Raw genomic sequence first — 23,045 nt, 5'->3', positions numbered from 1 at the left:
TGGGTATACTTTCACCCTCATTGTATGGGTCTCCTCCCAATAGTATAACCCATTATGACACTCTCCCTAGAAGCTTTCCATGTGTCAGAAGCCCCCCCGCCTTAAGCATCTTAAAACAGGTAACCTTCCATACTATATTTTCTAGAGTTTTCTCTAATTTATAATTTCAACCACATATCTGACAGTTTCCTATGTTCAAATGTTCTGCCCACCGTCCCCCCCAAAAATTGGGCCATCTGATCCATCCTTTCATCTCCAGCCCCCCTCATGCTCACAAAGCCCTGCCCCGAGGTATCCTTATGCCCCCATTTTATCCCTCCTCTGTACAAATACTTATCTTCAGCTTATCATAGATTTCACCCATGCAGGTGTCAGCTTGCACACTTTCTCTACTCCCCAACTTCCTTTAAGCATATCATCCAGTCACTCTGAAGCTGTTTCTATCTCTCTGAAACAGCTTGGTTTACTTATTTCTTATCAGAGAGGTCATGTAGTATTTGTCCTTCAATGCCTGGATTACTTCACTCAACATAAAGTTCTCAAGATTCATCCATGTTATCAAATGTGTTTGTAGTGTATTTGTTCTTATAGCTGAGTAGTATTCCATTGTATGTATACACATTTTATTTATTCATTCATCTCTTGATGGCATTTGGATTGATTCCAACTTTTGCCAACAGTGGATAGTGCTGCTATGAACATTGGTGTGTATATCAGCTTGTGTCCTTGTTTTCAGATCTTCTGGGTATATACCCAGCAGTGGAATTGCTGGTTCATATGGTAAATCTGTATCTAGTTTTTTGAGAAACTACCAAACTGTCCTCCAGAATGGCTGGGTCTTTCTGCATTCCAACCAGCAGTGGATGAGAGTTCTCATTCCTCCACATTCTCTCCAGCACCTGTAGATCTCTGATTTTTTGATAGCTGCCAGAATTATGGGAGTAATATTGTATCTCATTGTGTTTTGTCTTGCATTTCCCTAGTAGCTAGTGATTTGGAGCATTTTTTCATGTGCCTTTTAGCTATTTGTAAAACTTCTTTTGAGAAGCATCTGTTAAAATATTTTTCCCATTTTTTAAATGGGTTGCTTGTCTTTTTATTTTCAAGATATAGGAATTCTTTATAAATGCAGGATATTTCTCCCATAAGATATATGGTTACCAAATAATTTCTCCCAATGTGTAGACTCCCTTTTCACTTTCTTGACAAAATCCTTTGAGGTGCAGAAGGCCTTAATTTTGAGGAAGTCCCATTTATCTATTTGTTCTTTGGCTGCTCATGCTTTTGGTGTCAAGTTCATGAAGCCATTTCCTATTACAAGGTCCTGTAGATGCTTCCCTACATTGCTTTCCAAAGTCTTTATGGTCTTGGCTCTTATACTTAGGTCTTTCATCCATCCTGAATTGATTTTTGTAAAAGGTGTGAATTGGTAATCCTCTTTCATTCTTTTAAATATGGATATCCAGTTCTCCAGACACCATTTGTTGAAGAGGCCATTCTCTCACAGTTGAGAGGTTTTGGTGGCCTTGTTGAATACCATATGGCTGTTTATTTGAGGATCTATATCAGAACTCTCATTTCAAGTCCATTGGTCAGTATGTCTATCCTTCTGTCAATACCATGCCATTTTCACAACTATAGCTTTGTAGTATGTTTTGGAGTCAGGTAGTGTGATTCCTCCAATTTCATTTTTCTTTTTCAATATGTCTTTGGCTATTTGGGACCTCTTTCTTTTCCAAATAAATATCATAGTTAGTTTATCTAGTTCATTAAAGAATGCTGCATGGATTTTTATTGGGATTGCATTGAATCCATAGATCAGTTTTGGTAGGATAGACATTTTAATGATATTTAGTCTTCCTATCCATGGGCAGGGAATATTCTTCCGTTTATTTAGGTCTTCTTTGATTTCCTTGAGCAGTGTTTGTAGTTTTCTGTGTATAAGTCCTTTACATCTTTAGTTAAATTTATTCCTATGTATTTTTTTTAGTTTAATATTGGAAATGGTATTTGATTCCTGATTTCATCCTCAGATTGATCATTATTGGTATACAGAAATGGTATTGATTATTGCATATTGATTTTGTAACCTGTGACTTTACTGAACTCATTTATGAGTTCTAGAAGATTTCTTGTAGACTTCCCAGGGTTTTCTATGTATAGGATCATATCATCTGCAAATAGTGAAATTTTCACTTCTTCCTTTCCAATTTGGATGGCTCTTACGTCTGGTTCTTCCCTCAGTGCTTGAGCAAGTAGTTCTAAGACAATGTTAAATAGAAGGGCTGATAGTGGGCATCCTTCTTTTGTTTTTGATCTTAGAGAGAAAGATTTTAGATCTTCAACATTGTAAATGATGTTAGCTGTGGGTTTTTCATATATGCTCTTTATCATGCTGAGAAAGTTTCCTTCTATTTTGATCTTTTGCATTGTTTTTATTAGGAAAGTGTGCTGTATTTTGTCAAATGCTTTTTCTGCATCTATAGATATGATCATGTGATTCTTTTCCTTCAGTCTGTTTATATGGTGTATTACATTAATTGATTTTCCTATGTTGACCCATCCTTGCATACCTGGAATGAATCTCACTTGGTCATGGTGTATAATTTATTTAGTGTATTGTTGAATATGATTAGCAAGTATTTCTTTGAGGATTTTCATGTCTAAGTTCATTAGAGGGATTGGTCTGTAATTTTCCCTTCTTGTGGTGTCTTTGGCTTTGGTATTAGAGTAATGTTGGCATCATAGAATGAGTTAGGCAATGTTCCTTGTATTTTTATTTTTTGGAAGAGTTTAAACATGATTGGTGTTAGTTTTTTCTGGAATGCTTGGTAGAATTCACCTGTGAAGCTGCCTGGCCCAGGGCTCTTCTTAGTTGAGAGGTTTTTAATGAATGATTCTATCTCTTTACTTGTGATTGATTTGTTCAGATCATCAGTTTCTTCTTTCATCAATGTAAGCTGCTTATGTGTTTCTAGGAATTTGTCCATTTCCTCTAAATTGTCCTTTTTCTTGGAATATAGTTTTTCAAAGTATCCTTTTATAATAGTCTTTATTTCTGTGGGGTCAATGTTGATATCTCCTTTCTCATTTCTTATTTTGCATATTTGCATCTTCTTTCTTTTTTTCTTTGTTAGTCTAGGTAACGGTTTGTCAATTTTATTGATCTCAAAAAATCAGCTCTTGGTTTTGTTCATTTTTTCAACTGCTTTCTTTTTTTCTATTTCATTTAGTTCTTTACTGATCTTTGTTATTTCTTTCTTTCTTCTTCCTTTGTATTTAGTTTGTTGTTTTTTTCACTAATTCCTCCAATTGTACAATTAGTTATTCAATTTTAGCTCTTTCTTCTTTTTTGATATATGAATTTATGGTTATAAATTTCCCTATCGGTATTGTTTTTGCTGCATTCCATAAGTTTGGATATGTAGTGTTATAATTTTCATTAGTTTTAAGGTAGTTATTAATTTCTTTTGTGATTTCCTCCTTGACCCACTGTTTTTCTAAAAGTGCTGTTTAACTTCCAACTCTTGGTGCCAAATCTCGGTCTCTGTCCCTTGAAGATTTCGAGCTTCATTCCACTGTGGTCAGAGAAATTATTTTGTAGGATTTCAGTCTTTCTGAATTCATTGAGACTTTTTCTGTGGCCTAGCATGTAATTGGACAAGTATATGTCTTGGGTAGGCCTGTTGGAATTTATGCTGTTTGGAGTGCATTGTGCTTCCTGGACATGTACATCCATCTCCCTCAGTAGATTTGGGAAGTTTTCAGCCATTATTTCCTCCAACACCCCTTCTATCCCCTTTCCCTTCTCTTCTCCTTCTGGGATGCCTGTAATGCATATGTTTGTGTGTTTTCCATTGTCATTCGGGTCTCTAAATCCCTGCTGGAATTTTTCTTTCTTTTTATTGATCACTTCTACTATCTGTTTGATTTCAGATATACTCTCTTCCACACCACTAATTCTTTTCTGTGCCTCTTCGAGTCTGCTGTTATTTGTCGAGAGTGTATTTTTGATTTCTAGAATTGTGCTGTTCATCACCATCACATCTGTTACCTTTTTGTGTATGATTGCAATTTCTTCTGTATTCTCTCTAAGTGTTTTCTTCATATTCTTAAACTCTTCCTCCACCTCATGAAATTTGTCCCTAATATATGTTTTGAGAGCTTTAATTACTTGTTTGATGTTCTGTTACTCTTCCTGGTTTTAGTTTGTTCATTGGATTGGAGCATGTTTTCCTGATTATTATTTTGGTTTGTAATTTTTTGTTGCTGCCTTGTCATCATTTTATCTTGATGGTTTTAATCAGTTGCTTAGCTTCTTTGTTTAGTTTGGTGTTTAATTGGTTGTTTTTGCATGTGTGTTAAGTCTTCTCTTTGTCACTTTGTTCTTCTTATTCTATTTCCTTGTTGGCTAAGTTCACTTGAAGGAAAATATTAAGGTCAGGGAAAGCAAAAGAAGTAAGAGAAGAAAAATGAACAATAGTAGCATTGATAATAAATATTAAGAGGAACCATGTGTGATCTAGGAGAATGGATATTTGACTTATGTAAGGTATGTATACTTATAACAGTATGAAAAGTAGTGTATGTATAATGAGACAGCAAACTAAATATGGGGAGGAATATAGTGTGAATTAAAAGGCCAGTGTGTTCAGGAGAGAGGGAAAAAGAAAAGAAAGGACCGTAATATAAAGAGTGAATATAAGACAGAAAACAGTGCAAAGGTATTAGAAATAAATTCAGAAAAATAAGGGGGCAAACAAAGGGATGTGTAATGTAAGAGAAACAATAAATGATGGAGGATAGAAAGATGTAGAGGAAAGGGGATAGTGTTGGTGGCCCAAATCAATATACACACAAAAGTGGAATGGAGAATGAGGAAATACAGCAAATGTGAAGCACTCCCTGCAGCACCTAATATTTTAAAGAATTTAAAAAAGAAGAGATGAAAGAAAGAAATGGAAAAAAAGGGACAAAAAGGAGGGGGTAAGTAAGCAAGAAAAAGAAAAAGAGAAAAAAGAAAAAAGAAAGAGAAAAAGGACCTTGGGGGATAAAGAGGAAGAAAACAAGAAGACAACCCAATAAAATGCCAGACAAAGTTTCAAGCAAGGTATCTCTTTGCAGTTAAATAAAATGCTTAGGGATTTGACATTCCCCCCTTTTCCCTTCCTTACTTCCCTGTCACCCAGGGCAGCAGGAAAGCTGCCTGAGAGGTCCAGTAGGAGATTCAAGTGGTTTGAACCAGCTCTGCACAGAAAACAGTGACTTTTGTTTTCCAGAGAGAGAGCACTCACAGCTCACCTGGAACCCCAAGTATGCTATTGGAAGCTTGGAAAGCACCTCCTACATTCCCTCTCTTTTAGGTGTGCTATGAGAGGGCTAGTTGATTTTCTGACTCCACCTTCTCCTAGACCAAGTTTCATATCACTGGGTATTTAGGTGAATTGGGTTTTGTCAGCAGATTCACTACTCCTTTTTTCCCAGGCTCTCCCCAAGCCAGCCGGTATGCTCCTCGAAGCACAGATACACAGAAAAAGGAGGGAGGAAGAACCAGAAAATTGAACCTGCACTCGCTTGGCCCCTTTGCTGCACCTCCTACCGAATCCCTCCCACTCATGGAGTCAGTCCAAAACTGGAGGGCTCGGGCAATCCCGGAACTCCAGAAGTGCTGGACTTGGGAAAGGGAAGCCCAGGACACTGCAGACTCAGAGTATGTAGGTCTGTGGAATGTGGGCTATGGAGCTTAGGGGACACAGACCTGGGGACCACTTATCTGGGGATCATGGTGCCCAGGGACACCACCACACAACTGACAGTTCTCAGGGAACATTGTGGCCACCAGCCGTAAGTGGAAGGGTCCTGCCTCCCCACAGCTTTCAACCTCTGTGCTTGTAATCTGCAATTCTACATTTAGCAAGCACTACTTCTGTCACTGTCTCTAAAAAACAGAAGTCCATACACCAACTGCCTTGCAAGGTTCTGAAACAGCCTGCTCTGGCAAGACTCCAACACCACTTTGCTGCTTCTTTGCAGTTGCACTCACTCAGACACCATCTTGCCCTGCCTCCTCCTGTAGAAGTTTTAATTAACTGGACTTAAAAGTGTGGTGATGGGTAGAGTTGATAATAACACATTATAGTGAGTAGTAACTGGAGTATAAATGGGATTGTGGCTGAAAAATTTAGTCTGGGGAAGTAAATGTCAATAGAAAGAAAGCTAAAGAATAACTGAGGGGGAAGCAGACTTGGCCCAGTGGATAGGGCATCCATCTACCACATAGGAGGTCCGCGGTTCAAACCCCGGGCCTCCTTGACCCGTGTGGAGCTGGCCCATGTGCAGTGCTGATGCATGCAAGGGTATGCCCACATAAGGGAGCTCCATGCGCAAGGAGTGGGCCCCATAAGGAGAGCCGTCCAGTGCAGAAGAAATTTCAGCCTGCCCAGGAATGGCAGGCAACATACAGCAAGATGACGCAACAAAAAGAAACACGGATTCCCATGCCACTAACAATAAGAGAAGTGGACAAAGAAGAAAACATAGGAGATAGACACAGAGAACAGACAACTGGGGCAGGGTGGGGGGGAGAATTAAATAAATAAATCTTTAAAAAAAAAAAGAATACCTGAAGGACTGAAATACACAGTAAACCCAGAGGCAGTTGAGAATTGTGGTTAAGGGTGCAAATACAAGCAAGTTCTTCTGTGAGCTAGAGCAGATGTATATCACTATTGTACATACATGGAAAACTACAGATGGCGTGACCTATAGATTGTGGTTAACAGCAATACTATAATATTCTTGCATAAATGTCAAGCTGTACTGTGTTGATAAAGGAGGTGTATGGAAAAAGTGTGCTAAATGTATGCTATGGGCAGAGGACGTGGCCCAGTGGTTCGGGCATCCATCTACCACATGGGAGGTCTGCAGTTCAAACCCTGGGCCTCCTTGACCCATGTGCAGCTGGCCCATGCGCAGTCCTGATGCACGCAAGGAGTGCCCTGCCATGCAGGGGTGTCTCCTATGTAGGGGAGCCCCATGCACAAGGAGAGCACCCCAGAAGGAGAGCTGCCCAGTGCGAAAGAAAATGCAGCCTGCCCAGGAATGGTGCCACACACACAGAGAGCTGACACAATAAGATGACACAACAAAAAGAAACACAGATTCCTGTGCTGCTGACAATAACAGAAGCGGACAAAGAAGACACAGCAAATAGACCCAGAGAACAGACAACTGGGGTCGGGCTCGGGAAGGGTAGAGAAATAAATAAATCTTAAAAAAAAAAGAAAGATAAAGGTTTGCATGACTCTAAAAAAAAAAAAAGGATGCTAATGGACCATGATTGGTAGTAATAGTCTGGTCATATTGTCTCATAATCTGTAACAAATGTTCCGTCAGGGTGTGGAATTGTATGGGAAATTTACACATCTGTATGATTGCTTTGCAAGTCCACAATATTTGTAATAAAATATATTTTAAATAATAGTATGGGTTGGGGAAAAATACACCAAATGTAAGATAGGAACTATAGTTGGTAGTAATATTGTGATGATGTTCATGTACAGTTTGTAACAAATGTTTCACAATGCAAAGAGTTGTTGAAAGGGTGATGTATGAGACACCTGTGTGATGTTATGTATGTATATTTTGTAAGATCACAATCTTTAGTGTGCATGTTAATGTATGAATGATATACTTCCATAAAATATAAAAAGCTTTTTAAGAATAGAGTATTCAGAGATGAAGAAAGAGTTGGCCTTGCTGATTCTGAAACTTCAAGATTGAGAGCCACATACTCACACATTGTTGTGACTGGTAATGGAAGTAATTGAGCATTGATGTGGAGTAAGTGGCCACAGTAGTTGCTGAGGGCAGGGAGAGGGAAGAAAAGAGGTGATGTGGGGACAATTTGGGGACTTGGAGTTGTCCTAAATGATATTGCAAGGACAGATGCTGGACATTATATATCCTGCCATAACCTACTGAATGGACTGGGGGAGAGTGTAAACTAAAATGTAAACTATAATCCACGTGGTGCAGCAGCGCTCCAAAATGTATCCACCAAATGCAACAAATGTACCACAATGATGAATGAGGTTGTTGATGTGAGAAGAGTGGGGTAGGGGGTTTATGGGAACCTCTTATTTTTTTTATGTAATTTGTGATCTATGTATCAATACAATTAAAATTGATACAGTTGGGAGTGGGGAGTGGGGTGTAAAGGAATTTCTTATATTTTTCAGTGTAACATTTTGGAAAAAAATCTACTCATTCCCTATAAATGTGTATTATTTTCATAATTAATTATCTTTAAAGACATTTTCAATGATATGTTTTAAACTTTAAAAAAGAAGTAATAGTGGATATGAATGGACTCTGTAAAATAAAGCCAAAAGAAACTATGAAAGTACAGTACTCTAATTAACAATGTACCAACCCACCATGTATGGATTAACAATTCTAATACTTCTATGCATTTGCACTGGAATCAAGTTTCATAGACAGTTGACAGATGAGGGAATATTTTTCACACTGTGAAATAGGTGATTATAGATAAGCAAGGGAGGAGGCTAGAATGTTCTATATGTTAATAGTTTAGATTTATTAACTCATGTATCGGTAAATATATATAGAGTGTTGTATGTAGGCATGTTTATAAATGTGTATATACACACATATGTTTCCACACATTCTCTTCAGAGAGGCCTTAGAAGGCACAGTACCATGGAACTCAGAACATGGAATTTATCACCATTATCCAATAAGTGTCTTCTTGGAGAAATTGTTGACTCTAGGAGAGAAACGTGCAAGAAATGACTGGCACAATTTATAGTACCATAGAGTAAATATGTGCTAAAATAAAACTCTCAATGATGGGGTTGTACTACAGATAAAGAGTACAGCTGACAATTCACCCCCATGGCCAAAAGTGGAACAAATTAAACAACAAGAAAAGTAATATTGTATCACTACTAAAAGTATCATATAAATTTCATGAGTTCATCCTGATATAAATAAATAATTGATTAAATAAATAAGAAGAGACAAATCTCTCTTGCAGGAAAAAAATAAATAATTTATGTAGATATTTCTTTTTCAAGGCCATGGAGAAAAATCCCACTCTTGAAGTATGGGTTTCACTTAGTGACTTCTTCCCAAAGGTGATATAAGGAAGGTTAGAGAAATGAGGAACTTTATGCTGGGGAACCACAAAACATTGCTGAAAGAAGTCAATATCAACAATGATAAGTCATGTTGATAGGATGCACCCTGGTTGTGATGGGATGAAAATGATACTTTATTTCTGGTGCATTCTTCCCAAAACCCATAAACTCAGTCTAATCATGAAAAGAACATCAGAAAATTCAAACTGAGGGAAACTTTACAATATACCTTACCTACACTCCTCGAAAATATCCAGGTTATCAAAACCAAGAAGAGTCTGAGAAGCTGCCACAATCACAAAGTGACTAAGAAGTTATGACAAATAATTATAAGGTGTTATTTTGGATGGCAGATGGTACGAACAGGGGAAAGGAGGTAAGAGGTTCTTGGAAACTATCTATAACATCCTTACAGGATTTCTGCAACTCTAAAACTGTTCTAAATATTACAATTATTAAGAAGTAAAATTTTTAGTGAAATGCAAATTCCTGGGATCATAAAACTCCAAGATTCAATACCGACACAATTATATGCAATGGAAAATTACTCTGATTTCACAGAGTAATTGGAATAACTAAATAAAATGATAAACATGAAATGACTGACATTATGCCAAGCATTAATAGTGAATACTTTATGATTCAACCCCACATGTACTAACTCATCACACCTCCTTCCATGCATCCACTCTTCTATTTTCATCCCTTATCATCTTTCCAAAGTTTTTACAACAGGTAGAGTCATATTAATCCAGAGAAATATTTCTAATTCGCAAGGGCTTTCATGAACATCACTGTCTCTAAACCATACACAGATTCCAATAACCTAAAACATAAAGATCCAATTTGTGGACAGAATACAAGACTCTCTTTTACAAGGCTCATTTTCCACTTTTCATGAATGCCCATCATTGTTCATCAGATATTCAGAACTATTTCTAAAACTGCACCACATCCTATGGTTATACTGAACTCACATTTGTGTCCCTCTTATCTCTTTTTGTTGTGCTTCTACCTCCACTTCCTCATGGAATTATTCCAATTCCTCCTTCAAGGCTCAGTTCAATCATGAGGTCCCATATGATTCCTTCATTAACTCGCACAGCACAGGATGAGTCCAAAGTTCTAGACCCTCTTCACCAGGAATTAAGAGCCAGCTAAGGATATTGCATGTACTCATTTCTATGTCTCTTAAACTGTTTAGATATAATCTTTTTGTAAAAGAAACAATGTGTCACTCACTTCTTCATTCCCAAATTCATATTTAGTTCTTCATATTGTTTGATGACTAAATGTCAGTTGAATTACTAAAAGAAAAAATGGGTGAATGTGTTGAACCGGATTCTTCCCAAAATTTTAGAAAAAGAAAAAGCAGTGAAACAAAAATCTCTATCTATGAAATTATGTTCCAGTGTGTGTCTTCTCCTGTGTATCTTCATGAGTGAGTGTTCATTTATATAGGACTCCAAGGGGGCAGGGACTCAACCCTGAGTACCACCAGTGATATGATCAAATCAAAGCTCTAATCTTGATTTAATAAGTAAATGCAAAAAAAAAAGATTTTAAATCAATCAAAGGATATGATATACAGAGGAACAGACCAGTTTACAATCATAATTGAAATCTCTTCTTGGAATTCATAAATAGTATCAACCTACCACAGAGACCTTTAGGGATTTCATTCCCATGAAACTCATTAATGAATTATTCTTTTGTCTCTCTTCTTGATAAGATACATACTTCTCTGGAGGTAAGAAAGAAAACCACAAAGCAAACTCGTGCCAGTTTTGACCCTCAGAAGACAGATATGGAGAACCATGTCCATCTCTTATCCCACTGAACACCTTCCTTCCCTGTAGGAAGTCACCTTTCTTTAGATGTGAACTCTAATATTACAAAGTTTCCCAAAATGTTTTCTTTATCACTGATAGTAAAAAAGATTCTGGGTACACTAAAATATCTTGTTTCAAATCTGTCACCTTTGGAATCATGGGACTTCCCTCTCTTAACAAGATTTTCTTTTCTCTCCCTGCTTCTCCATTCTCCCCAAAACTTAGCAATATATGTGCAACTCACTCAATCAATTATTTCTTAGTCATTTGACAAATATTTATTCAACAATACTGTATGGTAAATAGTAAGTTATGTTCTGGGAATGAATAGAAGAGTGAGATATTTTGCTTCTGCTCAAACAGCTCACAGACTTTATAAGGCATGAGATAAGCAAATAAGTAAATGAAACATAATAAGATGGTACTGGAGCCCTCCTGGAGTGTATTTCCATATAAATCAGGATCAGCTTTTCCATTTCTGCTAAAAAGGCTCTTAGGACTTACATGGGAATTACATTGAAGCTGTAGATAACTTTGGGTAGTACTGACATCTTAACAATATTAATTCTCCCTATTCATGAACACAGAATACCTTGCCAATTACTTAGTTCTTTTATTATTTCATTCAACTTTTTTTTGAAGTTTTCATTGTGCATCCTGTTTAGTTAAAGTTATTCCTATGCATTTTCTTCTTTTAGATGCTATGGTGAGTGGATTTTTTTATTGTCCATTTAAGAATGTTCTTTCTGTTGCATAAAATAAAACTTTTTTTTTCATGTAAACCTGATAGGTTTCATTTGGTTGAATTCATTTATGATCTCTAGGGTCTTCTTGGGGCAGCTTGTCATGATATAGATAAGGATCACCACATTTCTTAAAACAGATGATTTTACTTTTTTCTTTCTAAATTGTGTAGACTTTATTTAGTTTTATGGCCTAATTTCTTAACTTCCAGTATAATACTGAATAGCAATATTGAAAGCAGTCATCCTTGTTTTGTTCCAGATCTCAAAGAGATAACTTCCACTCTTTCAGGATTGAGGATAAGATTACCTGTGTTTTCTTATATATTTTGTTTATTCTGTTTAGGGAGTTATTTATATTCTTATTTTTCTAAGTATTTTTATCATGAAAAGGTGTTGGAATTTATCATTCACATTTTCTGCATCAATTTAGATTTTCATGTGATTTCCTTTTCATTAGGTTAATGGGTATATTACATTGATTTTCTTAAGTTGAACATTCATTTTGAATCCCATTTTTTCTTGGTGGGTAATTCTTGTAATATTCTCTTGGATTTGACATGCTAGTATTTGTTAAGTGTTTTGCATCTATATTTATGAGAGAAATTGCTCCTTACTTTACTTTCTTTGATATGCTTTATGTAGTTTTGACATCAAAATAACTTTAGTCTCATAGAATGAGTTTGGAGGCTATATGTATCTTGACTTCAAGTTGGAAGGTTATGAAAAATATTGTCATTAATTCTTCTTTGAATATTTCATAGATTTCATTTTGGAAGATGTCTGATCCTAGACTTCTAGTTTTGAGAAGTTTTTGATAACTAATTGAATTTCTTTACTCATTATGTTTTTGTTGAGATCTATTTCTTTTCAGTCAATTTAGATAAATTGCATGTTTTTAGGAATTGGTCCATTTTCTTCTATTTTCTAGATTTTGGTAGACAATTATTCATAGATTTAATTCATAATCCCTTTAATGTCAGCAATATTTAGCAACATCCCCGATTACATTTTTTATTTTGGTAATTTGCATCCTCTTTCTTGTTTCTTTTTCAATCTAAATGAGCCTTTTCTATTTTATTGATCTTTTCCAAGAAACAATTTCATTGGTTCACACAATTGTTTTTTCTATACTCTAGTTCATTTCTCTTCACTGAAATCTATATTGTTTTTCTCCTTCTACTAGATTTAGGTACAGTTTGCGCTTCTTTTTCTATTTCCCACTAATCTGTAGTTAGGCTTTTTAAAAAAAAAATTTCTCTCCCCTTCCTCCCTCCCCCCTCCCCCCAGTTGTCTGTTCTCTGTGTCTATTTGCAGCATGTTCCTTGTTCACTTCTGTTGTTGTCAGCAGCACGGGAATCTGTGTTTCTTTTTTGTTGTGTCATTTTGCTGCGTGAGCTCTCTGTGTGTGCGGTGCCATTCCTGGGCATGCTGAACTTTCTTTCACACTGGGTGGCTCTCTTTATGGGGTGCACTCCTTGTGCATGGGGCTTCCCTATGCAGGGACACCCCTGCGTGGCATGGTATTCCTTGCATGCAATAGCACTGTGTGTGGCCAACTGGACACAGGTCAAGGAGGCCCTGATTTGAACCGCGGACCTCCCATGTGGACCTCCCATGTGGTAGACAGATGCCCTATCCACTGGGCCAAGTCTGCTTCCCTGTAGATAGATTTTTGATGTGTTATTTTTTAAAATATGAGGATTCACACCTTCAAATTTCCCTGAATATTTTAAATTCATCCCAAATCTGGCCTAACAGAATGAATTAGTTTAGCCACAAAATAAATAATAAAATGGACTGTGATGTGTAGTGGATTTCAAATGCCAGCTGCAGTTTTGAAAGACTGTCCACATTAAGGAATTTGAGATTCCATATTACTAAATATGTTCTATATGAAAATGAATTAAAAAATTCTCCTAAGTGGAAACTCTGGTAAGAGATTCCTGTATAAAAGATGGATCCTTAGAATTATAGTTGCATTGTAAAGGTTAACAAAGTATAAATACATTAATCAAGTATGTGTATGAAGAGACACACTTCTCCTGACCATGGTGCTACAAGTGCCAAAGCTCTCTGAATGAGGATCCAGCATGCAGTCTTAAATCACAGAACCAATGTGACCTTAAAGGCTCAAAGTGCACAACTTAACATTAAATTGTTTTAGCTTGCTAATTTCCAAATAATGTAAAATGTGAATATTCTCTTTTCCACTGAGACCTCCAAGAATTCACATAAATATGTACTCAAATTAAACAGCACAATTTTAAAACTCAGTATAACAATGGGTAAATTCTTCCATTGCTAGAATCACAATAAGTCCATAGTAAGATACCAGTAAATCTACTTTAGTCCAAATTTCATTCCCAAAACCAGAGGATTCTGGGATGGGGATGTCTACTCCACATCTAATAGAGAGGGGCTGTGATCCTTTAGAGCTGATGGATGGGACTATATTGCTTGCAGTTTTAGGCTTTCTCAGTTACTTGGTATGTAGTTGTCCATCATCACTCCTTGCCTGTTGTCTTGGGTGAAAGCAATGAACTGTAGAGTAGGTGTTGCAAATCTATTGAGATTCAGGGCCCAGCTGGCACATGGGCAGCCCCCAAACTTAAGTCACTTGTACATAAACCTACAAACTCTAGTACTAATTACAAGTACAAATGAAAGGACAGAAAAGCCACATGTAGGGAATCTGAAGGTAGTGGTCACTGGAGGTTCTGAGGGTAGGAAATAGTAAAAAGTGTTATAAGACAGGGGCATTTTTTGGAATTGGGAATTGTCCTAAAAGACATTGCAATAACAGATGCAAACCATTATATATCTTGCCATAACCTATGGAATTATGTCAAAGAGAGTGTAAACTACAATGTAAACATTTGTCCATGCTTAGTGGCAATGCTCCACAGTTTGTTCATCAATTGCAATGAATGTACCTCACTAATGAAAGATGTTGTTCATGTGGGAAAATGTGGGAAGTGTGGGGAGTGGGGCATATTAGAATCCCCTATCTTTTTCATATGATATTTGTGTAATCTAAGTATCTTTTCAAAAATTAAAAATATCTATACAGACCCTAAGAAAGCAAGTTATCATGACTAAAAGACATAAAAAAAAACAGACAATAGGAATAAAAGCTTTTAAGTTTTTCAGATTTTGAAAATATTCAGAGAATATGAAACACTTTTTAATGAGTTTTAGAAGATTAAAAAGAATATTGCAATTATATAAAATGGTATATTTCAATAATTAAATAAATAGAACCTCTGAAGCTAAAATGTACAATGATGAAAATGTAAAATTTCCAAGTAGGAATGGGAGAAATTTATCTACAATGGAAATCAAAGACCCAATAATCCTGAAACAGAAATGGAAAATAAACCAAATTTATATCTGTGGACCTTCTACACTTGACATTTTATCCGTGTCCCTCCATTTACTGCCAGTAAAACATTCCCTTTCATATTTTCTTTGCACAGTGAAACAGATCTACAGGTTGATTTCAGTGATTTATTGTTCCACTGATGTTTTCCTTCTTGGATAATAAATAAATACAAAATATTTTCATTCAGGAAACTTCAGGAAATGAAAAAAATATATATAACCACAGTTAGGGTGATGTATCTCAGAGCTATTAATATGCAGCTGCTTCCAATGACATTAGAATGTGAAATCCAGGACCTTCTCATTCAATACTGTTACTCTAGAATTTGCTTCTCTTGCAAACTCGGTTCTTGGCAGTGGAGGAAGGAGTAATTGCTCCTATGTTTGAAATATATTCACTTAGACATGGGCTACCTTATTACAATGCATTATAATAGGTAAGCATTCTGTTACAGTTTTCTACTTTTTCTTGGTTTAAATGATGTTCCTTGGACCTGGGTGTGTTTATTCTCACTTCCCCACTCTGGACAGTAAATCTTCAATTGGCAGTATTCATCTTTTCTAAATTTCTCATGTTAGGGTCCCAAAGTATTTATTCTACTCATACAACATTCAATTAAACAGAACAGAGCTCACGCAAAATGTATCTTGCCCTCCTTCTATGTAACATATATTTCATGGTTTTCAGACAGCAAATAAATCCCCCAATTATCCACGAAAAAAAAAACAGTTTTTCCCTCTGTAACTTGGTGTTTATCTCTCACTGAAATTATGGAAGTGTCCTTCAATGAAATCTATATTTTAGGAACTCTCTTCAAGGTTTCCCTTTTTTAAATAAAACCTAACTGTACTTAAGTTTCACTGATAAAAGACAATATGATGCTTTTTTCCCTTATAGTCATTTATAGACTCTTAAGGAATAAACTTTGTTTAATATGAGAAAAAATTTTACCCTCAGTTTAGAGTGAAACATTGTTTCCACATATTTTAGGATCCTGGAGAAGAATAAAATTCTACTGACAAAACCAGGAATACTTTTTTATTTTAAAGGAAAAGAGAAGATGCAGGAATGGGGAAATAAGAAAAGATCTTTGTAATAACATAAGTTCTAGGAGAACATAATAGAGTTGAAAAGGTCTCCATCACTCATATATGATATTTGCTTAATAAAAATGTTACCTTATGAATCAGTGTACCAGTTAAATATTTAGAAAGGAAACAGGAAGTTTCTTAGGGGATTTTGAAAGATACCAATCACCCTCTCTTCATAAATACCATCAAAGTGTAAGTAATTTTGGCATCCAAAACTGAGACTTCTTAGGGTGTGACATCAGTAGGGTAGGTGATTCTTAGCAGTCTTTTCTCACTCTTTCTGGTTTGTATTCCTGTCCTCCAGATGGGGAAACTGCAGGTGGTGGTGCCTATTTAATCAATACTGAAGACATGAGCCTGCTTCTCCCTGACTGCAGAAAGGGGGCATATTTGTGTGGTCAATAATTCCAGTGGAGTCTTCTTGATTATACAGTGTTCCTGATTATAAGAGAAGTATCACTTTTCTTAGCTGGACTGTTTTTCACTCTTTTCTATACTTCCAATTATTGAAAGACATAACTCTAGTTTCTTCAGTAACATGAGTGTTCATGACTACCACGTTTTTTCTCAAGATTCTTTTTCAAAATTTTCTTAACGTTTTTATTTTTAAAGAAGCTTTAGATTACATAAATGTTACATTAAAAATACAGGAGATTCCCATATGCTCCAGCCCCTGAAGATCCCACACTTTACCACATTAACAACTTGTTTCATTAGGGTTGTACATTTGTTAACATTGAAGAACACATATTGAAGCATTGCTACCAACCATGGACTACACTGTAGATTATAGTTTACCCTCAGTCTCAGACAATTTTGTAGGCTGTGACAAAATGTATAATGGCCTTGTTTCCATCATTGAAAGGTCATGTAGGAGAATTTCCATGTCTCCAAAATGTCTCCATATTACTCCTATTCTTCCCTTCCCTCCCCTCAAAAACTCTGGTGGCCAATGCCTTTATTTCAATGATAAAATTCTTCATTTACTATAATAATACATGTATAATAGAATAATAATGTCTAGTTATTATAATGTACAATGGACTAAAGTCAAAATTCTTAAAAGCTTTTATTTGGAAAGAGATTTCTGTTCAAAAATAAGCCTTTCATGTAAACTATTTTGTACAAGAACTGATTTCAAAATAGCAGTCTTGTAGGGTAGCAATTGGGAACTGATACGTCAAGTTGTTGGGAGTGAGAAGACCACTGACACTATTTCCATGTGATAAATGTACATAGTTGCTCTTGTATAGCTTGGAAAAAATGATTCACAATATATTGTTTTCAGTAACATTTAAAGAAACCACCTAGGAAAGGTATTGACAAACTGGTTTATGTGAAAAATGATTTTACTGAGAATCCTAATTCAAGTTAATGTGGAATAAGGTGGGGCTCTTACTTGCACTGGAGAGAATTCCAGAAAAAAGGGACAAGGTGAGGATTTTTAATTTTCAGATTAAGGTGTAAGCAAAACATAGACATTTTATAAAACTGCATGAATGAAATATCTTTTCCTGAAATTTGCAGTTCTGATAAGTGTATGACTCACATCAGAGACTGAACCTGTGTGTTAATAAATTACAAGTGAAAATGAATTCACAGCTTTGCCAAAGAATTTGAAGTGAATACAAATATGTAAGCAATTATTAACATCTTCAAATATGACCATTAGCTCAGAGAAATCATTAATTCCAAAATGCCGCTCTGGTTTGCCATTTGTAGTGATGGCAAGGAAATCAGTTGGTGAATGAAGTATTCACCTTAGTCTACCCAGAAGAAAACAGCAAGCTTACATAAAAGTCTGAAATTATGTCCTAATATCTGGGTTTAATATAAGAATAAGATACAGTAGGAAAGGCAGAAAAACACATATTTGCTTTTTATGATCCATAAATGAGGACTATTGTTTTAGGGAGTGCTGAAAGAAATTTCGAGAAAATATCCTTCAATATGGAAATATTTTTTAAAGGGCAAATTTATGTCGCTGGAAGAATGATAGAAATTATTGAAACCATCATTGTTTGAAAAATCAGGGAATGTGTTGTTGATTACAACCTCACTTGAATTATGATTTTGAAGGTGCAGGAGAAAGGCACATATTGGAGATGGAATGTGGATTACTATAAAGCAGTCAGATGACATCTCCAGTTCAGGATGTGACCTCTTTCAGGAACTAATGAACAAACCTTGGTAGCTGGTACAGAGCCTTTGCTAGGAGAGCTTATTTTTCACTAACACCATAAAACACAAGCAGTTTCTTTCATCTGGGAGTGACTGCAGTACACTTTCATCCCTCCAGCACCTGCTATAATTTTATACATACAGAATAAACTGAATGAAATATTTTACTGCTGAAAATCCAGGAGGCAGTTTCTATCTTCAATCCTGAATCCAGGAATACAATGAGAGAACACATGATGTAAAAATAATACAAAAGAAATAGGAATCCGTGATATACCAAAATGAAACAAATGTAAATTTTTATTAGGCAAATGCAAGATTATCTCTCTATACACTTACAAAGTACCTAGATTAAGATCTCCTCTAATCCAAATTTTATTCCTCCACCTTGTGTACCCTGGGATGGTCATGTCCACTCCACCTCTAAATTGAAAGTTGGCTTAGATCCCACATGGCTGATGGGTGGAATTCTCCTGCTTGCACTTGTAGACTCTCTCGGTTCCCTGGTATGGTGGTTGACCATCCTCACCTCCCTGTTAGCTGACACTGGCAAATCCAATGAATTGGAGAGCAGGTGTTGCAACTCTCCTGAGGCTCATTCAAGTCTCCTGACCATACGACAACCCCAGCACCAACAAAAGGTTGAGTAAAAGTGACTGAGAGGCACATGTAGAAAGATCACATCTGAGTCCAACTCCATCACACTTCAGGGTACAAATTCCAAAGTAGTATCTTCTGGCAAGGCACCGAACTCCAGAATCATCTGCCATGACCATAGGAATGAAGTGTCCCTGTAGTCCTCAGGAGAACCACTACCTGGGGTAGTACTTACTTAGGCTGTCTCTGAGATCCTGCCGAAAGGTGCATAAGCCAAACTCATCTGAAGACCTGACACATTTTGAAGTCTCTTAGCCATATGAACTCATTTGTCATTCCCATTTCCCCTTTTTGTTCAAGGTATTTTTCTAATTGTATCACCAGCTTGTGGTTGGTAGTAATTCCTCAGCACCAGGGATTCTCAACCCAAGGAATATGTCCCATGCTGAAGGGAAGGTAATGTTGAGTTGACTTAGGGAGTGGCCACATTTGAGCAACATGGAGGCTCTCAGGAGGTTACTCTTAGGCAACTTGCATCTCTAGACCTAGTTGAAATTTCAAGCACACAGGCCCATAAGCATAGTCATCAGTATCAAGGGCCCATCATTGGACCATCCTTCTTCATTGGTCTTTGTTCTTGCACTTGGGGAATAGTTGCTCCTCAACTGGGGAGTGCAACATCGTTTCCCAGAATAGGAACTCAGCACTTCCTCAGTTGTCATGTCAAACTCTACCTACTATGACAATTAATATCCAAAATATATTTATATACCCTGCATGAATGCCCTGGAGAACTGCCCCCTGCCCATGCATCCCCCATCAATGACATCCCACACCAGTACTCCTGCCCTGCAATTGTTGAACCAGTCTGTGATTCAAAACTTCTTCAAAACTATATGCTAATATATTTCTAAACTCAATTAACAGGAAAATGAAATATTAGTGATAGGTTTAAAGATAAAAAATAGAATATTTTTATTCTATATTTAAGAAAAACTAAAAGTAAAAAATAAATCAGGGTATTAAAATGCAAAATATCATAAAATATATTTTACATTTTGCCTTCATCACTGTAATAAGTGTTGCTGTGTATGTACAGTAGAAAAGCTCTCTCTCCCATTATTTTCTCAGGGTCTTCATCCTTTGTTTAAAAAAAACTATAATGTCTTCAAAGAAGTTTTAGATCACAATAAATTCACATATACAATATAAGGGAATCTGATATGTCAACATCAAACACTTTTCTCTCTTCCCCCCGCAATTATCTTTTTAATGTGCATATATTTGCTATAGCTGATGAACAGATATTGAAACATAGATACAAACCATGGTTTCACTATGGTTTACATTATGGTTTATATTTTAGATTGTACAATTTTATAAAAATTTGGTTGTACTATGGTTTACATTTAATTTTTTGGTGAAATTTAACAAGGCCTATATCCATCACTGCATAATCTTGTGGAACACTTCCACTGTCCCCAGTTGCCCCCTCTTCCATCTATTCTATTCCTCTCTCCTCCACCCCTTGGGGCGCACAGTGACAACCAAGCTTCACTGCCTGAAAGACACGATTCACAGATACTTGCGACAATGCTGAGGATTTGACACACTAGTCTGTTTGGAGACAGTGGCCGTGGGAGTTGCTGAGTGCTGGGAGAGGGAAGATGTGTGATATGGAGGCATTTTTAGGACTTGAAGTTGGCCTGAATGATATAGTAGGGATAGATGAAGGACATTACATATCATGCCTTAAAGCATTGAATGGACTGTGGGGAATTGCAAACTAAAATGCAAATGATAATCCACACAACCAGAAGTTGTTGGTGTGAGAGGAGTGGGGGTGGTGTGGGGAGTGGTATATATGGGAACCTCATATTTTTAATGTTACATTTTGCATTATCTATGTATCTTCAAAAAAAGACAACAAAATATTTCATTTTCAAAAAAAGAATCTTCTAGTGTTTGATCTCTGTTAATCATGAGCACTTTTGTAAACTTGAGACAAAGTATCCTTTTATAGACAGAATGTTTCCCAGCTTTTTAAAGGCCTGCTTTATGTCCTTGTTTCTAAGAATGTAAATAAAGGGGTTCTACATGGGAGTAATCACTGTGTACATCACTGAGGCTATTGCATTTGCCTTTTAGTTTTTGGTAGCAGCAGAGCTAAGATACACTCCAATACCTACCATAAAACAAGGTCACTAATGAGAGGTGAGATCCACAAGTAGAAAATTCTTTATATTTACCACTAGCTGTTGAGATTCTCAAAATTGAGGATATAATTTTATAGTAAGAGAAAAAGATCCCAGTGAGTGGTATAACCCCCAGAAGTCCAGCTGCAAAATACATCACAAGGTCATTGAGGAAGGTGTCAGAACAAGCATGTCTGACTACCTGATTAAGTTCACAGAAAAAGTAGGTCATTTCCATCTCTGTACAAAAAGACAATTGCAAAACCATTAAGTCATGCAAAAGAGAGTCCAAAACTCTCAATAACCAGGATGCTAACAGCAGGAGGCCACAGAGCCACGGGTTCATGATGACTGTGTAGTGCAGGGGGTGACAGATGGCCACGAAGCAGTCATAGGCCATTGCAGTCAAGAAGGAGTTATCTAATTGTCCAAAAAGCATGAAAAAATATATCTGGGTGAGACAGTTTTCAAAAGTAATGATTTTGTTGCCTGTCTGAATGTTCAGCAGCATCTTTGGTTTCGTGGTGGAGGTGAAACAGATATCAGTAAAAGACAGTTTGGAGAGGAAGAAGTACATGGGTGTGTGGAGAAGGGAGTCCAAGATGATGGCCAGGATGATGAGCAGGCTGCCAATGAATGTAACCAGGTACATAGACAGGAACATCCCAAAGAGGAGGGACTGCACCTCTGTATTTTCTGAGAGCCCCAGGAGGATGAATTCTAAAGCATATGTTTGGTTTTCTGTTTCCATGTGGATGATGAATTTTCTGGAGATATTCAAAACAATGCAATTTAGCCTCAAGCCATAATCAGAAAAATATCATAAATGGTACTGTTTGTATTGTAATTACATTAAGTTAATATTTTTATGGATTTTATAGAGATCTAGTACCCTTTTCTGAAAATAGGGAAAACATATGTTCCTGCTTCTCCTTGATAGTTGTGATGGCTAGAAACCCTGGGCCATAATAGAATACACTTTGCCAACGCAATAATTTCAATGATAAATTCTCTAAGACTTTATTTTAAGCAACAAACATTATGACCATGTTTTTGTACCCTGTGACAAAATAGAAAAGAAGAACAAAGTAGTAGGAACCATGTTATTTGGTTGTAACAGTTATTATAAAAACACAATAATTTAAAAAATATTTTTGGTGAAATGGACAAATGACCCACACAAATGTGTTCCACTAATGTTTCACAGAGGACAAGGGTAATTCAGTGTAGAAAGTATGATCTTTTCAAGAAGTGGTGTTGGAACAGAAGTGAAGCAGGCTAGTAAGATAGGGAATAGATGGATCTAGAACCTGACAGAGTCCAAGTGGACATCAAAACCCCCTAAGATGGCTGCTGGAGGAATCTCACCCTGGGATTCTGCTACCCAGAACAAAGCCTCCTTCCTGAGAATATGGAAAAGCCTGGATCTTCAATAGGAACTTTATCACTGGGTCTTCACTAAGGAATTGATGGGCAGGGTAATCAATCCAAAGAGCAAACAGCTGAAACCCCCACCCTGCCATTAGCAAAGGGGTGGAATAACTAACAGTTTAAAAGCAAACCATGAGGATTGAGCTTGCTCTTGCCTAGCTTTTTGCCTATGGACCCCTCTTGCCTTCTGCGTGTCACTTTCATCATTTTTCCTCTGCCATGTGGCCATGCAAGTTACCCTCGGGACTTATAATCGAAAATGGGGAATTGTAGCTTGTAAATTAGCCCTCTTCATCCCTTTTCAGCCCCTTCCTCACTACCTGCTGGTGCCCTGCTCTGTTATTTTCTCCCATTTCTCTTCCCTTCCTACCTGAATTAATTACTGGCCTAACTCACCTGGCGTGTTCTTGAAATTCACTTCTGCAGCAT

Source organism: Dasypus novemcinctus, chromosome 31, assembly GCF_030445035.2.
Source record: "Dasypus novemcinctus isolate mDasNov1 chromosome 31, mDasNov1.1.hap2, whole genome shotgun sequence".
Classification (NCBI taxonomy): Eukaryota; Metazoa; Chordata; class Mammalia; order Cingulata; family Dasypodidae; genus Dasypus; species Dasypus novemcinctus.
Note: the sequence above shows the minus strand (reverse complement) of the source record.